Source organism: Diceros bicornis, chromosome 5, assembly GCF_020826845.1.
Source record: "Diceros bicornis minor isolate mBicDic1 chromosome 5, mDicBic1.mat.cur, whole genome shotgun sequence".
NCBI classification, from domain to species: Eukaryota; Metazoa; Chordata; class Mammalia; order Perissodactyla; family Rhinocerotidae; genus Diceros; species Diceros bicornis.
The window spans coordinates 7,259,236-7,280,169 of record NC_080744.1 but is presented as its reverse complement, the minus strand read 5'-3'; the positions used below and the strand labels follow the sequence as shown (position 1 = coordinate 7,280,169).

At 35.4% G+C, this 20,934-nt stretch overlaps 1 pseudogene; it reads left to right on the top strand.

Annotated features, from left to right (window-relative positions):
* The window catches only part of LOC131405261 (mitochondrial transcription rescue factor 1-like), a 36,706-nt pseudogene extending 15,996 nt beyond the window's left edge, over positions 1-20,710 (top strand).
* The last annotated feature ends 224 nt before the right edge of the window (positions 20,711-20,934 follow it).

The window sequence follows — 20,934 nt, the reverse complement described above, 5'->3', positions numbered from 1 at the left end:
GAATAATAAAGATGGCTTATTGTGAATTATAAAAATTTCTAACCCTTTTTATATTGAATACTTTTGCCAATATCAATGCATTTAGAAAAGTTTAAATAAATGTCTATTAAGTTGTATTAGCGGGATTATTCGATTCTTGCAAAGGTAGTGAATACTGGCTGTTGAATATGCTATCCCAAGTATAGATATGGGTTACTTCTGGCCATTGTGATGCTACATAATGAACAGCCGCAAAATCTCAGTGGTGTGTAACAATAAGTTTCATGTACACTTATGGCTCTGTGCATTGACTAGGGTGGCTCTGCTTTATACGTGTCATTCTAGGGCCTGGACTGAGAGGCAGAAACTACAAGGGGTATATTCTTCTGATGGAGGAGGCAGAAGTACACATACGACAGGTAGAACACGATATCTCCAAAGACACAGGCTGGGAATTGGCCAGCCATCACTTCCGACCACATTCCGTCAGCCCAAGCAAATCACACAGCCAAGCCCAACATTAATGGGCAGGGACATAAACACTACCGCTTATGAAAGGAACTGCAAAAGTCACAAGGCCAATACTGTAGATGCAGGGAGAGGCAGAGAGACGGGGATGATAGCACCATCTACCACTCTCTGCTGGAATAATGTATAGACCAAAGTGGTGTACATTGTCTCTACCTAATGCATTCTCTGAAGCAGCTCAATTTAAAGAGAGAGAGAAGGCTCAAAATGTAAAGACTGAATGATCATGAAAAAAGACACCTTACGTACACTTCAGGTATTTATAAAATATTACCGGCAAGCCAGTTGAAGCTTCAGTATGGTCCTAAACTCTGTACAGGATAGATACATTTTCTATAGAAGTGATTTCCAAATTAGGTTGGGTGTCAGAATCACAGGAATCTATGTTACGTAAAATATTGATATGCACACCTTTCCCTTGGAGATTTTTATTCAACAGGTGTTAGGGGACTCAGGTATGTGCATTTTTAACAGAGTCCTCATGTGGGTCTGATGCTCTACACTATTTCAAAACTATTGGTCTATGGTATACCTTACTGATGTTGTCATGAAATTTTATTAAAGTCAACCATTTTTCAAATATTTGCAAGAGAGTTCCTATGAAATCTTTTTTTAAATAAAAAATGATAATTTGATAATGGTTTTATATCATTATTTTTTATAGAATAGGACTTTCTAATTTATCTCCAAAAATAGAAAATATGCAAACTCTAAATGGGGTCAACACAATAGAATCTTTAATGTGTCCAAAATATACTAAAACAATAAGAATTTTTTAAATAAATCATATACTGTATATTGTATTATTTTCATAGACATGGTTAGTAAAACATTAATAATGTCCACAGTTTCCTATCAAAAGGAGATTTAAGCTATGCAAATACTTCATAAAGATTAATACATATTCTTTGTATTCTGAAAGCAACCTATCAATTTCTATATTCCAGATAAAAAGCAGTGTGGGAAAACTATCTACATAAGTTAAGATCAAGAAAGATGATTTTGACATAATTACGTACTGAACTTTTGGTTCCTTTGAAGAAACTAAGATAATTTTGTTAATCTACCACTTAATTGTGGTTCTACGGCCAGTTTCATAGAGACATTCATGAGTACGGCCTCAAGAAGATGCATACAAATGTAGCAAGTTATCAAAAGGGGAAGTGGGAAGGGAGAGTAAAGTAAATATGATACAGATATCAGTGAATTTGGGAGCATGATACCATGTGCCTGGAGCTTTGCTGGATTCTGGTGATACATTAATGTAAAGAGAGACATTGTTCTACGCTTTTCATTCTTTCCAGAAGAAAGTGTCGTGTTGGGGATACATATTTAAGGGTCCAGGTCTCCAGTGTTAAGTATCCTGGATCCCAACTCTGCAAGTATTGAAGACTGTCTAATCCTGGGTACCTAGAACCTGGAAGTCGTCGATCATCATAAAGCTACACTAGCCTGATTATCCCTACTGAATGCGGGTTTTCCATCTGCACCCTTAGGGCAATGAAGTTTTTCTCAGTATGTCAGTACAGTTGGGTGATCTGAACAGTAGAGATGTCTGTGTTTAAATGATACAGACACAAACAGTCCAACAGTCCTTATACCACGGAGAATAAAGAAAATCAAGACACCTACTGAGGATGGTCAACACTGAGTCTGTTTTCAGCTTTCAGGGATTCATCCACCAACTCTGTCAAAGATGATCTGGGCAATTGAGGCAGGTGTTGCTGTGGCTGTACTCAAACGCTCCCTTGGGAAACCTCAGATTCTATATGAATTACAAAATGAAACGGCTTTTCCTGTGCAATGAAAATGGTATTTTCTTAACCCACATCCAATCTTTGTTTTCACTGAAATGACTTACTCTTTATCCTAATATTCCAAATCAATCAACTGTTTATTATAGTAATTAATATTGTTTTTAAAATTAATATTGTAAGAACTACTATTTACAAAACACTCTTAACCCACAGGTGGTTTCTCTGGTCCTCAGAGTAATTCTATAATTTGCAGAGGAGGAAACTGAGGCTCAGGGAGGTTAATAGACTGTCTAGGATCCGTGCTCAAACTCATGTCTGTCTGCCACTAAAACCATGTTCTTTCCACGCTGCCATGTCATTTCAGGGACGCAAAGACAGAACTTTATCTGCCTGTACCTGGCTGAGGCGATAAGAGCTCGTGTTCACGCACTCAGGTTTGGGAGTGAACTCACTAACTGTCTGACCCTGAGAAAGTAACTTACCCTGACTTTTTTTTCAATTTCCTCATCTGAATAAACAGAAATTGCAGTAATACCTACCTCACAGTATTGTGGTGAGTATCAATGAGATTACATATTTAAAAGCAATCAGAATACTAGAGACTGGCCCATGATAACTATCCACAGTTATTCAGTATTTACTAGAATCTCATAGACTTTGGGGGAGGAGTAAAGTGAGTGAACATAGGTAAATAGAGCCAGACTGCCTGAACATAAGGAAGGTGAATAAATCTAGTTCTACACTTAGTCCCAGGAAAGAGTAATTGGATTTTTTCACTGTTCCCTGCAAACTAAACATATCATAAATTAAGCAATGATTACTAAGGAATCTAGTTATAAATACAAATATGACTTCACATACCTAAGGTGATTTTTACGATTATTTAAATTTCATTGGACTTTCCAGGAAAAGACATATGTGCAGTAAAACATAAAAATTGTCAACAAACGTTTACGTGGAGACTATCAGTTGATTTAGAATACGCATATTGTCCCAAAAGTTAGGTTATATAAACATCGAGACAAGAAATACCAGATCAGTAGAAGAGAATACGTAAATGTATATAACATCGATAACAAAGTATGTAATTAACATCAAGTACAGAAAGGAGTAAAGAGCCAGAATAACTAAAATTTAAACCCATAATTAAGGTATGCTAGTAGGATATGTTATAGGAAAATTTGTGTACCTGCAATGAATAGGTTTAAATGAATAGATTCAATGAGACTCACCAGTTTTACCCTTTCTTTAGTTTTCAGAATTTAGTATGTTTTGTCAAGAAATAATTTAAGGACCTAAGCACTAATAATGGCTTCAAACTCTGCCTGTGTCATATCAAAGGAAAACAAATAAATTAATCAATTTGGTACATAAACAAATAAGATGGCACATACAGTGGTGTGACTGTTCAACAAATTATTACATTTCCTTATTTATGATACAAAGTATAATCCTGAATTGACTAGATTAAAAAGTCATTTGAGGGGCCACCCCGGCGGCACAAGTGGTTAAGTGCCCGCGCTCTGTTGCGGCAGCCCGGGGTTCGCCGGTTCGGATCCCAGGCACACACTGACGCACTGCTTGTAGACCCATGCTGTGGTCGCGTCCCATATAAAGTAGAGGAAGATGGGCACGATTGTTAGCTCAGGGCCAGTCTTCCTCAACAAAAATAAGAGGAGGATTAGCAGATGTTAGCTCAGTGCTGACCTTCCTCACAAAAAAAAAAAAGTCATTTGAGATTAGAAGAAAAAAGATACTGGATTTCTGAACTATGAGTTTGTATTGGACTGGAAAATGTAAAGAAAATAAAAATTTAAAAAGAGGATTGATTGGGGCTGGCCCGGTGGCATAGCAGTTAAGTGTGCACACTCAGCTTTGGTGGCCAGGAGTTCGTAGGTTCGGATCCCAGCCACGCAATGATGTACCGCTTGTCAAGCTGTGCTGTGGCGGCGTCCCATATAAAGTAGAGGAAGATGGACATGAATGTTAGCCCAGGGCCAAACTTCCTCAGCAAAAAGAGGAGGATTGGCATCAGATGTTAGCTCAAGGCTGATCGTCCTCACAGAAAAAAAAAAAAAAATGAGGATTGATGAGTGTCAGCCCTTCATTCCTGTGTTTGTACATTCACCGAACAATTATATCTACTAAGAGTTGTACATGAAGAGACATCCAGGGAACAGAGCAGTGAGTGAAACAGACATGGTGATTGTATCAGTGAATTTTTGCTCCTTTACCAACCACCACAAAACCAAGATGCTTAATAGTTAAGCTACATTTTCCCCTAAATCTTTACATATTCATTTTGCATGATTGAATCAAATTATGTGAGAAACTATGTGAGAAACACTGCTTTTCATCTTTAGATTTCATTCTGATGGTTACATTTATCTCAGGAAATATTGTGTCACTGATGTAAATTTCCACAGGTATCAATTATTAACTGATAGTTTTCATGATTGCTAAGAAACTGAAAAATTGGGAATTTTTGTCTGTACCAAACACTATCTAGGAAATAGAATGTGCAAATTTGGCAACAATGTAAAAAAATTCATGGTTAAAAATAGACATAAAATTATTTCAGAAATACCGTATACTCAGAACTCAACAAATCCCTAATAATATGAATGGGTTTTAATTGAGAAATAGTTTCTCATGGGAAATTAGCATACATAGTCCGTAAAACAGTTGCCATTTTATTTCCATTTCTTTCTTTTTTAAAACATGTAAAATCAGACAAGAGGGGAGATATGACACTTTCCTAGGAAAATCAAATACTGAGGTCTATTTTGTGCAAATATTCCAACTGGCAGCTGTGAAATAATCTGGCTGAAGGATAACAGACTACCAGACAGAGCATACAATTGGGAGACAAGTGACCTGAGTTTTATTACTGGCAGTCCCACCATACTATGCAGTAATGTGTGGCAGACTGCTTATTTACTTATAATTATTTTATTTTATTTTTTACTTTAGGCTAAAAAATAATATATTTAGTTTTCATTAATTTGTTCTGAGGGACTATAACAAAAGTAATTACCAAACACAATTTTGCTAACGCAAAATGCTTTATACTGAAAAACTCACATTCAGTAGGGATAACACGTTAATTAATGCTTTTGAATTGTGACTTGAAATCAGATACTTCAAAAGCTATTATTGTGAGTATACATTTTAAAAGTTTGTTTTCTTTGTGACTTTTTAAAATTAAATTAAATTTTTTTTTATTTTAAGGGATGTTTTATAGAAGGTGAAAATTTAGTTTAATTGTCTCAAAACAAATGATGTTATTATTGTTTGATGCAAAAAGTATTATTATGCCAATAGCTTCTCATTTGACTTTCTCAATCCTCAAAGATAAAAAAGAACAAATGTAAAAAATTTAAAGTCACAGATAAGATTACATCAGGATCTTCACATTTGCAAAAGCTTTAACTCCCGTACATAATTGTTTCCCCTCTCGTGTTATATCTACTTACATAGTGGAGGTGACTGTTCGATGATATAGGTACAGCTGATGTCCACACCACCACTAGCATCACCCATCACCACACCTGTACTCGGAGAGCCAATCTGAGTGGCTATTCTTCCAAACACATGTTTAAAAACATCTTCTATGGCAAGATCAACCAGGGCAATTTGATGGTGGGAATGATTACTGAGATCCTACTGGTAGGTAAGGCTTAATGAGCATGTAAAGTCTGGTAATTTGTGTCCATGCGACATTATTACTACCTGCAGACTGGGGTTACATAATTGAGTAATAAAAATTTACTTATTTTTTTACCTAAAGATCTCTCTACTTTAATGACCACTATTTTAAACAGAAGATATTATATTTTTATCAACATCATAGGAAGTTTTGAAGATTTGAATTAATCTATATAAAGTGCTTAGAACAGAGTTTTGAAAAGAGCGCACTGTTGTTACTATGACTATTAAACAATCATTATTACTTTTATTTTTGGCTCATGTTGAACACTGTTATTACCTAGGGAAGACGGTTATTATTTCTAGTTACTTTGATCCTTGGGAATTACCCATGTATTGATATAATAGAAATGTGTTTTATATGAATAATAGAGAATATAAATTTAAGGTCTTATTTTTTTTCTGAAAAGATCAATACATCTTTATTTTTATTTGAAGTCTATGTTTTTGGATAAAAAGGGCAGTAGAGCAGGGAGGAACTTGTATTTATAGAAAATGTCAAAGAACAGCTTCTCTTCTTTCAGGTCATTGCTTATGATCCCAGAAAAATAAATAGCTATCGAGAGAGAAAAAAAATATCTCTAGGGAAATGTGTCACATGTTTGGCAAGAGACTCATTGACTGATTCACAAGGGCTAATAAAACTGTGAAAGAAAATATTTTGGAGAACAGCTGCTTTGACAAAGAAAGTACAATAGCGATTGCATTGATTTAAAAAAAAAATCAAGACAAAACACAGGGAAGTAAAAGGCAATTTTGAACTCATATAGCTGTAGGCCAAAAACTGGATTTAAGTAAGAAACCAAATGGACTGGATGTTTTAACACAAAGAGGTAAATATAACCTTACAGTAATACTAAGTATGATAGGATGGGATTTATAATTGAAGCATCCCATAGTAAGTCCAAACATTATAACAACAAACGGACAAGTGAAGAGGAGCTTGTTATGAAGGTATTACTTTTATGGAAAAACATAAATCTGAGACTGTAGAGAGTAAAATATGCTGAAGCAAAGCCTGCCATCCAGTCTCATCTCCAGCATTTCCCTGACACCCCATGGGCCCGTGACACAGGATCACTCCCCGTCCTCTGATCATGCCATAGGGTTTCACAATGCCAAACATTGCCATTGTATTTTTCTTCTAGAACGCACTACAGTCAATAACTAGATGTCCACTCCTCTTTTACTTCAGGGGCTAATGCCCTAAAGATTTTCTAATGCCCCTCTCCTCTTCCAAACAAAACAAAACAAACAACAACAACAACCACCATCTATGGAATGTTATATAGACTGTATTCCAATCTTTGACACATCCATAAGTCTGCCCCTCCTGCTCAATGGAGCTTCTAAGGGGCAATACTGTAGTCACTCACTTCCTGACTATTTGCATCGATAGGTGTCAAACACTCTGCTAGGCACTGAGGACACAGGAATGGGAAAGATCTTGTCACCTGAAGGAAGCAGTGAGCCATTAAGTTTGGGGATAAGAGAAAACATAAGCTGGTGCTAGAAAATCCTGGTAGGCTATGTTGAGGATTGGAAATTCTATCCTAAGTGAATGGAAATTTGTTGAAGTATTTTAAGATTTGAAATGCCATGACCAGATTTGCATTTGATGATGAAAAATGAATTTATAAAAGGGAAGTGGAAAACTTGATTATGGACAGATTAATTAAATGGTGATTTTTAAAAGGCTATTAATTAAGACGCTATTAATTTAGAGACCTGGGGCAGGATTGTGGCTGTATCAATGGAGAGACGTAGATGGATTCAAGAGTAATACAGTCATTCTTACACACCATCATGTATTTTCCTATGATGCTCTCCCTCTGGTTGCATTTCTCATGTCAGTTTGGTGAACATGTAGTTATTTTTCAAGACCAACTTCAACCAGCATGCACAAGATTCGATTTATGGATCATTTCAGATCTGTACACTTTCATTCTTCTCTGGTCAGATCTGCCCTAGCACAGACTTGTGGGATTCTCATGGTCATGTGAGTTCCTGTTGCTGCTGCTGCTGCTGCTTCCAGCTGAAGGATCTCTAAGGCCACTACTCCTGATCCCTCTCCTTGCTTCTATGCACAACATACAGAGCCACACCTTGCACAAATGCTCCTGCCGCCTCTTGCCTCTAGATCTGGGGCATCCTTCTTACTGCTCTGGCATGAGAAGTAGCCAAAGTCAGCAGGTGTTCAGCATGCTCACCTGGAAATGATGGAGAGTTATTACTCATGGTGGCAAATTTTGACCAATGGGAGATGCGAGCCAGTAGAAAAATATGTCTGCCTTTCTTCTCCCCTGTCATAGGGCCCTTGTGAAGATGTCCTGGGAAATAGAGAAAATAGCTTGTCAGGGAGGTGTGGTCAGCTTTTACTCATTCTTCTTCTTGCTTGCTTCAATCTCCTTTTGCTCCTTCCCAGGGATTTACTCCCTAATAAAGTTTTATCAATAAGCTTTTGCCTTTCTGTCTTTGTTTTCTAGGGATCTTTGTCTAAATACTCAACTCCTCTTCAATGAAGTTCATCATAGCCTAACTACAGGTAGCATGGGACATTTCTCCTTTGTTCTTCCTTCTGCAGAGCCCCACATAGATATCCATGCAATACCTATGAAATTGTGTTGTGCCACTTTTTGATGAATTCACCCAGCTAAACTAAACTTTAAGCTCTTTAAAGATGTTGACGCCTCTGACACATATCACAGGAAGCCTAACACAGTAAAAATATTTAATCAAGATTTGCAAAATGAAAGAATAAATGCAAGAGCTATTACAGTCATAGAAAACATAATTCTAGGAGTTTAAGGTCTAAAAGTATTTGCCTGACCTAAATAATTATTATACTTCTTTTTTTTTTTTTGGTGAGGAGATCAGCCCTGTGCTAACATCTGCCAATCCTCCTCTTTTTGCTGAGGAAGACTGACCCTGGGATAACATCCATGGCCATCTTCCTCCACTTTATATGGGATGCCGCCACAGCATGGCCTGACAAGTGGTGCATCGGTGTGTGCCCAGGATCCAAACTGGCGAACCCTGGGCCACCGAAGCAGAACACGCACACTTAACTGCTTGCGCCACCAGGCCTGCCCCCTTATTATGCTTCTTAATATTAGAAACTCTAAACTATAAATTAATCATTCTCTCTTTTTTGTTTTTCCTTATTTTATCACATACCCCCTACACACGATGCTTTCTTACTTTAAATTTCTGAACTTTCTTCAAATTTACAGCACCCTTGTTCTTATTTTTCCTTATTTTCATTTCTATTATCTCCAATACTTTTCTCACGTAGGGAAAGTATAAATTATTAACATTGACAGTAACATTGGCAAACTCAAGAGTCTCCAGGGACCCTTAAATGTTGGAAAGTTCTATAAAATAGGTCACATAAGGGACTGTTAAAAGCAAAGAATATTTTTCCAACAATTGCTAAGATATGACACACTGTTGAAGAGAAATAAAGACATTAGTGTACTGTTCCAATAACAGAAAATATATAATATAACTATTTTTAAGTATAGGAAAAAATACCAAAGAATATGTTAAAAATACTGCTGAGTTATGTAAAGCCAATCTACCCCATGTGAAATTGCATTTCATTCCATTTATAACACGGATGTTATTTTTTCCTTTATAAAAATTTTGGGAATAGAGAACTTTCCACTACAACCACACCCCAAAATAAAAGAACCTGAAGCTCTTCAATTAGTGTAATTATAATCATCTAATTTGTTTTCTTTTATAAGCAGCTTTAGAAAGAACTTTAGGTTGATTTATACATTTAATTTCTATTCCATGCTTTCTGGATTTTTCTTATCCTATATGACAGTGTGAAAGCATGAGATTACAGACATCGTGAATGGTGGTAGTTCATTCTCTGGGGTCTCTATCAGAGAATTTACGACCTTCGTAATTAAAGCTGATGGGTATGACTTATGTGTGGTAACAGGTCTTCCAAGAAAGGTTAAGAATTAAAATAATGGTACATTTTAAAATAGGAGAACAGACCATACAATTATTTCCAATATTTCAATAAAAACGAGCAAATACATCTTTGCCAATGCATTGCTCTAATCATGAGAGGTCACCGTGTAATTCAAATAGTGGTTAGAATGTAGCATTATCCAAGCTGATAATTCTTAATTGGGTCTGAGTCACTAGATTCTTTCTTCCCAGTTCCTTTGTTTCGAAAATAAATATAGTTGTTATAACCTGACACCTTAGGATTAACATGTAAAAATAAAAATTATTTTAATTGTGCTATGGTTGTTCCCATGGTTCGACTGAAACTTAGTCACTGGCAAAGATTTATTAAATTGGTACAAATGGCCCTTCATTTTCTGGCATTTCCCCCATCTCCTCTACAAATAAATTTTCCAATCACTGAATTATTTCAAAATGAGGGAAAAATAAACAAATCATCAAATCAAAATAACCATTGATGCCTTACATTTTAACTGGTTCAATCTTAACTGGCTTTATTTTCCCTAAATTTGACTACTTCAAGGCAACCAAATGTTTTTGTGCCTCTGGGCTCGAGTTCTCATGTGTTACCTTCTTAGCTAGCACATCATAATGAGAATACACATGTCTATATTGAAGTGTCCACAGGATGGTAGGCGCTAGTAGATCTGACCCTAAACCGGGACATTATACTTGCTAGTTCAGACTTTTCTCCCAGCGATGCTCCGTTAAGATCATGTTCCTCTATCTTCTAACTAGTGCAGGTTAAAATGGATTTTCTTAATTTGAAATTACATTTGCTTGTTGCTACTTGGCACTTCAGTTATTAGTGTTCATTTTATCAATTTAAATCAAGTCAGAATATACTTGATAGCAGATAGCATGATTAGACTTCTGAAAATGATAATTAAGTCTTGTTGAAGGATCATGACTATGTAAATGTGCAAAACAGTAATTATTGTCACTTAGGTGATTTTCATTCAATATAACTTCTATCTCTTTTAATAATTTTTCTCTTTTTCCAATCTCCTTTATTCTTGATTTTTTTAATGGCATATAAAGACAGATTGTGATGATTTCAGTTGCACTCAACAGGTACTCAAAGATCTTTTCCAAAAAAAGATACTCCCCTCCCATTCTTCTGCCACTTACATTGTGTTTGATGAGTTATTGATGTAAACGATTTTAAAAATCTGCTATTTGTAAGACAGATTGCTGTTTTATGACTACAAGAAATTGATTTTGCTGAAGGTCTTTTGATACAAAGAAGACACTCAACCATGCCAAAAATGTGTCTGTGGAGAGGACTTCTGGTCAGACCAATCTCTTCTCCAGAACTCCTCTCCGGGACAGCACTGTCACCTACACAGGAGAGCTGTGATTGCAGTTCTAAATATGCTCTTTCAGAGCCACGCCACTGTCGAACCTACAAAATGTGCGACTTGCCAAAATTACTCACCAATTACCTCCCAGAGCCATAGAAATCCTTCATAAAAAAACAACAACAATAACAAATATCTATTTTTAGGAAATGTAATTGTACCAGCTGTACTAAATAGTTACCACACAGTTTCAAATCTGCATAAACTCTTGATTCTTGGCCGTGAATTCCACTAGTCTGCCTAGAAGCTGTAAGAAATATTTCAACTTTGTCCTGGGCATTCTCATTCAGAGATTTTTATAGACCAGCACTTCCTAAAATATCACTAACAATCTTGTTTATAATCTCAATATCAGAAATTCCACATCTCATTGAAAGTGGCTTGAAAGCATCTCAGAAGGCAGGAAATTCTGTATAAACCACAGAAGTGTTGTTTGGTCTGTGACCCCCTCTTTAGAACTCAGATGTCATTTGATTTTGTACTTCCTTGTGGCACATTAGGTGATTTTGGAGTGACAATTCCTTTTGACTGAATCATATCGACAAGACATGTCCTTTTCACAGCCGTCATCACAACAATGAGGGTCTGCACCATATCCTCTTGCTACTTTGGTCCATTTGTTGATTTGATTTAATATACTCAGCTCTGGGCATACAAGCAAGATAGCAGAAGCACAACTACCTTCTTTGGAGTTTTGCAACCCAGAGGAAACCCTCTCATCCTTTTCAGTTCAAACAGGGAAGGCAGAGGCTGCCTCCACTCCTCTCTATCAGTTTTGCTATTTCTGTCTTATTTCTATATCTTGGCATTATTATACTCATCTACCAGTTGAATTGCTCGACAAATTTCTGAAGAGAGATGATCACCTTTCTACTTTGTGAAGGGAAATACTTGGCCATTCATAATGAAAGGAATGGACCTACCATCATCACTATCATTGCAAGCAAGGGAGGAAGAAAGGCAGAAGAAGATAAATATTTCTTGTTGTTTGTTTAAATCAAATTCCATGACACCTCATAAGGAAGAACGTGTTAAGGATATATTCAGCAAAATTGGAGTCTGTTCTGGACTCTATCTTAAGCAGCAGTGGTCTAGAGGCAAATCTGCTCTGGTTAATATTCTTATTATTATTTTACCAAAGTAAATAATGTCATACACTCAGCCATGGAGTACAGACATTCACAATCGTATGTTACATGAATTATTTTGACCTTTTCTATAGTTGGTATTTAAGAATGATAAGATTTGGGGATTTTATCTGAAGTTTGACAGGGGTGAAGGATGCAAACATCAAGTTGTCATTCTAAATACCACAGAGTCTGAACATTCCTTGCGATAAGATATCTAGATACTTACCAGGACAAACATCTTTGAAACAGGTTTATAGTGATAAACTGACTCTTTCCTGATAATAGTCTGATTGTCATGGTATTTGGAGGGACTTAAACTGGAAAGAGATGAAATGCTACAATGAGAGAAAGGAGTCACATTGAATTATATAATCCTATACAAAATAAACAAGTTATGGCTAAATAGGAAATCTTCATACTTATGTTTTCAAAGATCTAACACACGTCACAAAGATGACACAAACAAATCGAATTTCAGAGGTATTGTGTTTTTCCCCTCTTTTTGCAGATGTAGTAGTATAGTGTACACTGTGTTCAGCAATTTTTAAAAATAACAGTGTATATTGGAGATAATGTCATACCAATACATAAAACACTTTCCCATATTGCATAACATTATATTGTACTTTTGGTCTCTAAATTCTTTAACTAAACCCCTATTGGGAAATATTTATGTTGTTTTCAATCTTTAGGTATTATAAACAATGTTATAATGAGTAAAGAATACAGTCATGTGTCACTTAATGATGGGGATATGTTCTGAGAAATACATTGTTAGGTGATTTTGTTGTTATGCAAACATCGTAGAGTACACTTACACAAACCTAGACGATATAGCTTACTACACACTAGGCTCGATGCAACTGATCTTATGGGACCACCATCGTATGTGTGGTCTATACTTGACTGAAATGTCATCATGTGGCACACGACTGTATAAAAATTCCAAGTAGAAGTTCTGATTAAAGGAATGCACAGTTAGGAGCCAGCTCTGATGGCCTAGTGGTTAAAGATCCGCGCTCTCACGGCCCAGGCTCAGTTTCTGGTCACGGAACCACATCACCTGCCTGTCGCTAGCCATGCTGTGGCGGCAGCTCACATGGAAGAACTGGAAGGACTTACAACCAGAATATACAGCTATATACTGGGACTTTGCAAAGGGAAAAAAAAAGAGGAAGATTAGCAACAGATGTTAGCTCAGGGTGAATCTTTCTCAGCAAAATAAAGGAATGCACAGTCATAATTTGGGTTGATTTTCCAAAATGCTCTACAAAGGAATTATATTTATTTATACTCCAGCCAATAATATTTGAGAATGACTTTTCTCCCACAAACTCAACAAAGAGGAGGGTTATCAAACTTCTTGATCTCTGCCCATCTGATATGTTAAAAAATGATATCAATAAAATTTTGATATGCATTTTCTTAAATTAAAGTGATATTGAGTACCTTTATCATAGAGTTAGAATTTTTTTCTGTGAATCATTTATTAATATTCTTCAACTTGTTCATAATTGGTGGTTAGATTTTTTAATCTTTATTTACTCGAAGAAATGTTTTATGGATTGAGAAAATTTGTCTTTTTACTGTGATATAAGTTGCAAAGTCTATTCTCCTATGGTCATTCATATTTACTTGCAATAGCTTTTGCTTTGCAGAATGTGTTTATGTAGTTTAAGATATTAATTTTTTATGTCTTCTGGGATTCATTTAAGTTATAAAGACTTTACACACTATAATATTTAAAAGAATTAAAAAATAATTTTCCTACAGATTTGCTTAGTGCTTTTATGGTTTTAGTTTTCACATTCATAAATATTTGATTGATATGACACGTATTCCAATATAAGATGAGAACTATGGGTCCAACTCAATTTATTCTTCCAAAAAGCTACCCAGTTGTTACAAAACTACCCATAGGAAAAAACGGCAATGTGGTTGTTTATAAAATTAACTAGTTAAAACAATAACTTTTGCATATATAAAAAACAAAGACTATATTTGGAAAAAAAGACCCCCTTACAACAGGAACCCCCAAAATAAAATATCTTAATGTTTACAATAAATAAGTGAATTCTATTTGAAAATAGCTATATGTTCCTAAATCTACAAGATGACATGAGTAAGTGGAAAGGTGTACCATGTTCTGGACAGATAATTAAACATTAAAACGATGCCCATTTCCACCAAAGTAATACTGAAGAATAAACATAATCTTAAGATAATTAACTATAAGATATTCTTACAACTAGGTAAATTTCTATGGAAAAATAAACAAGCAAGTATAGCTAGAATAAAAATCTGAAAAAGAAGAATGATAAGAATAATTAACGTAACGAAGCATGCTGGAGCTATGCCGTGGAGCTGAAATAAAACAGTGTGGTGTGATCACATACCTAGATAGTCCAATGGAACAAATGCAGAAAATAGAATTGTCCCATAATCCCCTATGGGATTTTAAGTATGAGAAAGGTGACAACTTGATTTGTGAGGGAAAACATGGATTATTCAATGTCAGGCTCCATTTCGGGGCATATCATTTCAGAAAATTTATATTAGCATATTTTTATGAATTTTAAAACTGATTTTTCTTTTTTGGTATCAATTCCATAACTAATTTTGAGCTCCAACTAAATTCACAGTGTTGTGTAGAAATTATTGGGGACACAAAAAATGAGATAAGCTATCTATCCAATTAAAACATTTTAGGTTGCTAAGAATTGCACAAACTCAAGAACTCAAATATAAATTTATATGTATAAATCTAACGCCACAGAAATATTATTGAGCATGCTGTTGTCAGAATCCCAGATTTCTTCATTTTTGCCGAATCCAATGGCCACTTATGTGTCTTCATAATATCCTGATTAAATATTCATAAAACTTACCATTTAAACTATTTTTAAGTGTAGAGTTCTAGGGAATTAAGTACATTCACGTTCTCATGCAACCATCACCACCATCCATCTACAGAACATTTCCATCTTTCCAAATGGAAACTCTGCATTTACTAAACATTAACTTTCCATTCCCCACTACTCCCAGTTCCCAGCAATCACCATTCTACTTTCTGTTTCTATGAATTAGACTACTCCAGGTATCTCAATCAGTAGAATTATACAATATTTTTCCTTTTGTGTCTGGCTTATTTCACTTAGCACAATGTCTTCAAGTTTCCTCCATGTAACAACCACCAGAATTTCCTTCCTTTTTAAGCCTGAAAAATATTCCATTGTAAGCATATTCCACGTTTTGTTTGTTCATGTATCAGTCAATGGGCACTTGGGTTACTTCCACATTTTGACTCTTGTGAATAATGCTGCTATGAAAATGGGTGTACAAATAAGGCTTTGAGTCCGTTTTCAATTCTTTTATATAAATAAATATTTAAAAAATAAATTCTACAAATATAAATGGAATTTCTGGATCATATGATAACTGCATGTTTAATTTTTTGAGGAACCAATGTATTGTTTTCTACAGTAACTGCACCATTTTACATTCCCACTAACAATGCACAAGGATTCCAATTTCTCCACATCCTTGTCAGCACTTATCTTCTGTTTTTTGATAATAGCCATCATAATGGGTATGAAGTAGTATCTCATTGTGGTTTTAATGATTAGTGATGTTGAGCATCTTTTCATGTGCTTTTTGGATATTTGTATACCTTCTGTGGAGAAATGTCTGTTCACATCCTTTTCTCATCCTTTAATTGAGTTATTTGGTTTTTTTGTTTTTGAGTTTTAGGAGTTCTTTACTTTCCTGGATATGAATTCCTTATTAGATGTATCGTTTGCAAGCATTTTCTCCCACTCCGTGAGCTGCCTTTTTATTCCATTGACAGTATCCTTTGATGTGCAAAAGTTTCCAATTTTGATATAGTCCAATTTATCTACTTTTCTCCTTTTGTTACCCATGCTTTTGGTGTCATATCTAAAAAATCATTGCCAAATCCAATGTCATGAAGCTTTCCTCCTACGTTTTCTTCTAAGAGTTTTATGGTTTTAGCTCTTAAGTTTAGGTCTTTAAATATTATAATATTTTGAATTGTTAATTTCTCATACTTAATAATCTTTGAACTATCTCTCAGTGCTTCGTAACATTAAAATTAATTGTCTATTGTCAATAATGGTACAATAGCTCTCTTTAAGTTGTATTTGCCTGATAAATATTTTCCACTGTATTAATTTTAACTCTTCTATGTTATAATTTTTACATGTTTTATTACAAGAAAAACTAAAGTTATCTGGGTTTTATTCCATATTTTTGGTTTGCATTTTTTTACATTCAACCTAATAAATTCCTCTCATTTTCAGCAGGAGTTTTTTTCCTCTATTGATTGATATTATACATTGTATCTCTACTTTCAAAACTTACCTTTAAACTTCCATGCATCAATCATTCTATAATATTATCCAGAAATATTTATTGAGCTCCTAGCATTTCGTGGCACCGTTAAAGGTGTTGAGTATACAGTAGTAAATAAAGCAGAAACAAATATCAGTAGAAAACAGACCATTTCTTAAAAAAAAACATGCAAAGATCGTTCAGTACGAGAGGGATAGATGCTAAGGTTAGAAAAACAACGCAGAAAATAGTGAGAGGAAGTGTCAGTGGTGTGTGTGTATCTGAAATTGATCTAGGACCATAGAAGTGCAGATTCTGAGAAATGATTGGATTGTGGATATATTTTGATGGTAAAGCAGAGAGGAGGCCAGTAGTTTGAGAACAGGTTGTGAGAAAAAAGAGAAAAGTCAGTGATGATTTTAAGGATTATGGTCTGAGAAACTGTAAAAATAAAATTGTCATTAACTGACATAGGAAAGAATGCTAAGTTTGAGATGTCAATTAAGACTGAAATGGGCATGTCAAGTACATATACGGCTATATGTTTCTGAGATTGAGGAGAAAGTTCAGGTCAGAAATGTACTTTTTAGAAACATTGCTATATTGACTATTATTAAGAGCCATCATACTTGGTAATATTACCAAAGGGATTAGTGTAGATAGGAAAGAGTAGAGATCCAATAACTGAACTCTGGGGCCCTGTACTACTTAGATGTTGGAGAGATGAGGGGGGATACACAAAGAAAACTAAGGATGTATGGCAGGTAGAAAGAAAAGTAAACGAGTATGGTGTCTTCATAGATGGGTAAGGAGATATTTAGAAGAGGGGTGAGTGATCGACTTTGTCTAATGTTACCCATTCATAAAGATGTGGACTGAGAATTGCATATTTGATTAAGCTAAGTGGAGGTCACCGTTGACTTGGATGAGAGAAGTTTCAGAGAACGATGAAATGAAATTATGATTTTAACGAGTATATGAAAGAATGACGAGGGGGAATTTGGAAACAATGGGTGTAGACAATTATTCTGACTAATTGAACTGATAAAGTTTAAAGGTTATCAATGTATCTATTCTTTTCCAAATATAAGAACCTTAGAGTCTGTTAAACATTTACCCAGTCATTCCTTCTACCTTCTATGCTCCACTTTCTTAATTGTTTAATTAGTCCATATATGATTTTATACCTACTAGCTAATTATATTTAACATTACATTTACTTTGTTTTCCTTTATGTTGCTTCTTGCTTTGCATTTCATCTTCTGAAGTTCAACTGCCTATTTATTTACATACATTTTAAAAATAATTTTCAGGACAATTAAACATAAAATGTGTCATTCTTTCTTATTTGAAAAATGACTTTATTTTATCTTCAATCCTGATAGATAATTTAACTTGGTGTAGAACTCTAAGTTGACAATTATTTTTCTTGGTTATTTGAAAATGTTATTTCATTAAGTTCTTGCATTTACTATTACTGTTTTGAAGTCAGCTGTCATTCTAGTTGCCTATATTAATTTCTATTTACCTTAGGACTTCTGCAGATTTATTGCGATGTCCAGGTGTAGACTTCTTGGAATGAGGTGGGTTTTGCAATGTGAAGATTCTTACATTCTTCAATCCTGGAAAATTCACTCATTATCCTTTAAAATATTGTCTCTTTTCTCTTATTCATACTCTCCCCTTCCGGAATTGCTATTCAGACAATGTTGACCCCAGCAGTCTCTTTCATATATACATACGGATACAAGGTAATTTTGTGATGTTTCTACTTTTATTTCTATTCAAGTTTTTAATTTTTTTTCTATTTTATTTGGATCTCTTCAAATTTTTTATCTTTTTTTTGTGGTGTCTTCTTCTTTCATTCTGGCTTCTCTTCCTTCTTTTATCTCATTTATTTTCACTATATTTATGCTGTGGTATCTCTATTGGTTAAGAAATATTTTAAGCTGCTTTTGGAAAGAGATTCTAAATTACAGTTTTTCAGATAACATGGAACTGTATTTCCTTCTCACATAACAGGTCAGGCAGGGAGTGTAGGCAACTCTATCCACAGGTTGTCACAGACACAGTTTTCTTCCTCTTGTTATTCTGCCCTTGACTAGGATGTTATTCTTGTTAGCATATCTGGAGGGTCAATTCTGGCTCATCCCCACCGTGTCTCTGTTCCGGCTTATGGGAAGAGACAAGAAGGTGCTGGAGAATAAGTAAATTATTTTCAAGGATGTGATATGGAAGATGCACAAACACACCCATTTGAAACCTTAGTCATGACCAGTAGCTATTTTCCCAACTAAAACTCATTGTATATATGTGTGTGTGTGAGTGTGTGTGTGTGTGTGTGTGTGTGTGTGTGTGTGTGACTTTCATTAGAAAGAAGAGGGGAGGAAGGATGGGGAGGGAGGTGATTGGCAGAGCCATAGTCCGTGCAGAATGTTCCATTATCTGAAGTTCCTAGGTTTTTTTTTTTTTTTATTTTTTCTGGGTTAGTTTAATCTCCCTCAGTGTATCATTCCCTTATGTGACAAATATTTTTATTGTGTGCTCATCTTTAACAAAAATTTTCCCCTTCTGTGGAGGTTTCTGGCACCTCCTGTTCTAGAAGAGTCTCTGACAGCGGTAAGGTTTTGCTACTATTAAGGGTCCCAGAGAAGTGTAAATATCACTCCAAACTTGCAAACCAGGGTGCTAGTGCCTTGGGTAGAATCTGTTTCCTTCCCTAAGCTCCAGGAAGAGGCAAGATTACTTGCTGCTCTGTTGGACTAGAGAGCATAGCTTTTCTATCCCCTTATTAAGTGGATGAAGATACAATTAATTTTAAAAATAGGGAAAATTATGCTTGGATAATAGGTGAAAACTGGCACCTGTCCTGGGAAAACCACTATATATGGTCACCCTAGGGCCCTCTTAAAGCCCCAGATCTATAAATGTTCTCAGTTCCATCTCCCTGCCTCACACATACCCGAACCTTTCAAAATAGTATTTGATGGGCAGGTGTGGCCTTGAAGTCAGCAGTGCTCAAGGCCAAGGGCAGGGAGTGACCAGAGGCCCTGTCCCCTGTCATCAAGCTCATATGCAATGTCTGTGACTAGTCAGATTGGCTGATTTTAAGAAAGCCAGGTGTCTGGATCGGACTCTGGGGAGCGCTCCAAGTGACACTTTCTTCACACTAACTCTGTGCTTCTTGGAACCCATACTTAACATTTTTCTAGGATCATATTAATTGCATCAAATTATAAAACATTTTCCCATAATATTTTCTCACTGAGACTCCTAGAGTTTTTAATATGTCTAGAATATATTTTTCCATTTTCCACAAGACTCAAAAGTAATATAAGCTCTAAAAATAGTCACTGAAAAGAGATTGCAAAAAATAGAAGATGAAGAGGACTCTGATGAAGAGTGATCAAACGGAGATGAGCGAGCAGGAAGAGGAGGTCGAGTATGACCCTGGGGTGGTCAGAGACACAAAAACTTGGAAAAAATAGTGCCGTCTTTCCTGCAGGACATTACCCTGAAGACGGGCCTAGGTGCTGGAAGAAAATGAGAAAAGCAATTCCCAAAGAAGTCAGGTGACTGCCTGCAAATCCGGTGTGTCAGTTCCTTGATTCTAAGACACAGTTAATATATGATGAACCATTGAGTCAATAACAGCTTCTCGAGGAGAAAAGGAATCACTATAGCAGATGGTTATAGCAAGTATAAAACACACCTGATTTCACAAATGCTACAATGTGAGAAGCAAAGTGGAAGATGCATTCTACAAAGATGACCTCGGGCTGAATGGGGAAAAACTAGGAAAGAAAACCAAGTGGTGAAAATGGGAGATACATTGGATCCTCTCACTGAGGGGGATAAAGAGGCAGAAACAGAAAGTGATAAGGATTATCCTGAAAAAAGAGGGTTTTAAAAATGTATTTGTACCTAGAAATGACTATACAATATTCAAAAGTCAGAAAATAATTTATTTTAAATAAGGAAATTTTTAAAATAGGGAGAACACTATGATTCAGAGATATTGAATATAACTGCAGTGTCTACATACAAAATATTTTAAAGCAATGCAGCTTTATTAATTCCAGATATATAAGCACAATAACTTTATTAAAAAAATAAAATAAGGCATGTAATGAC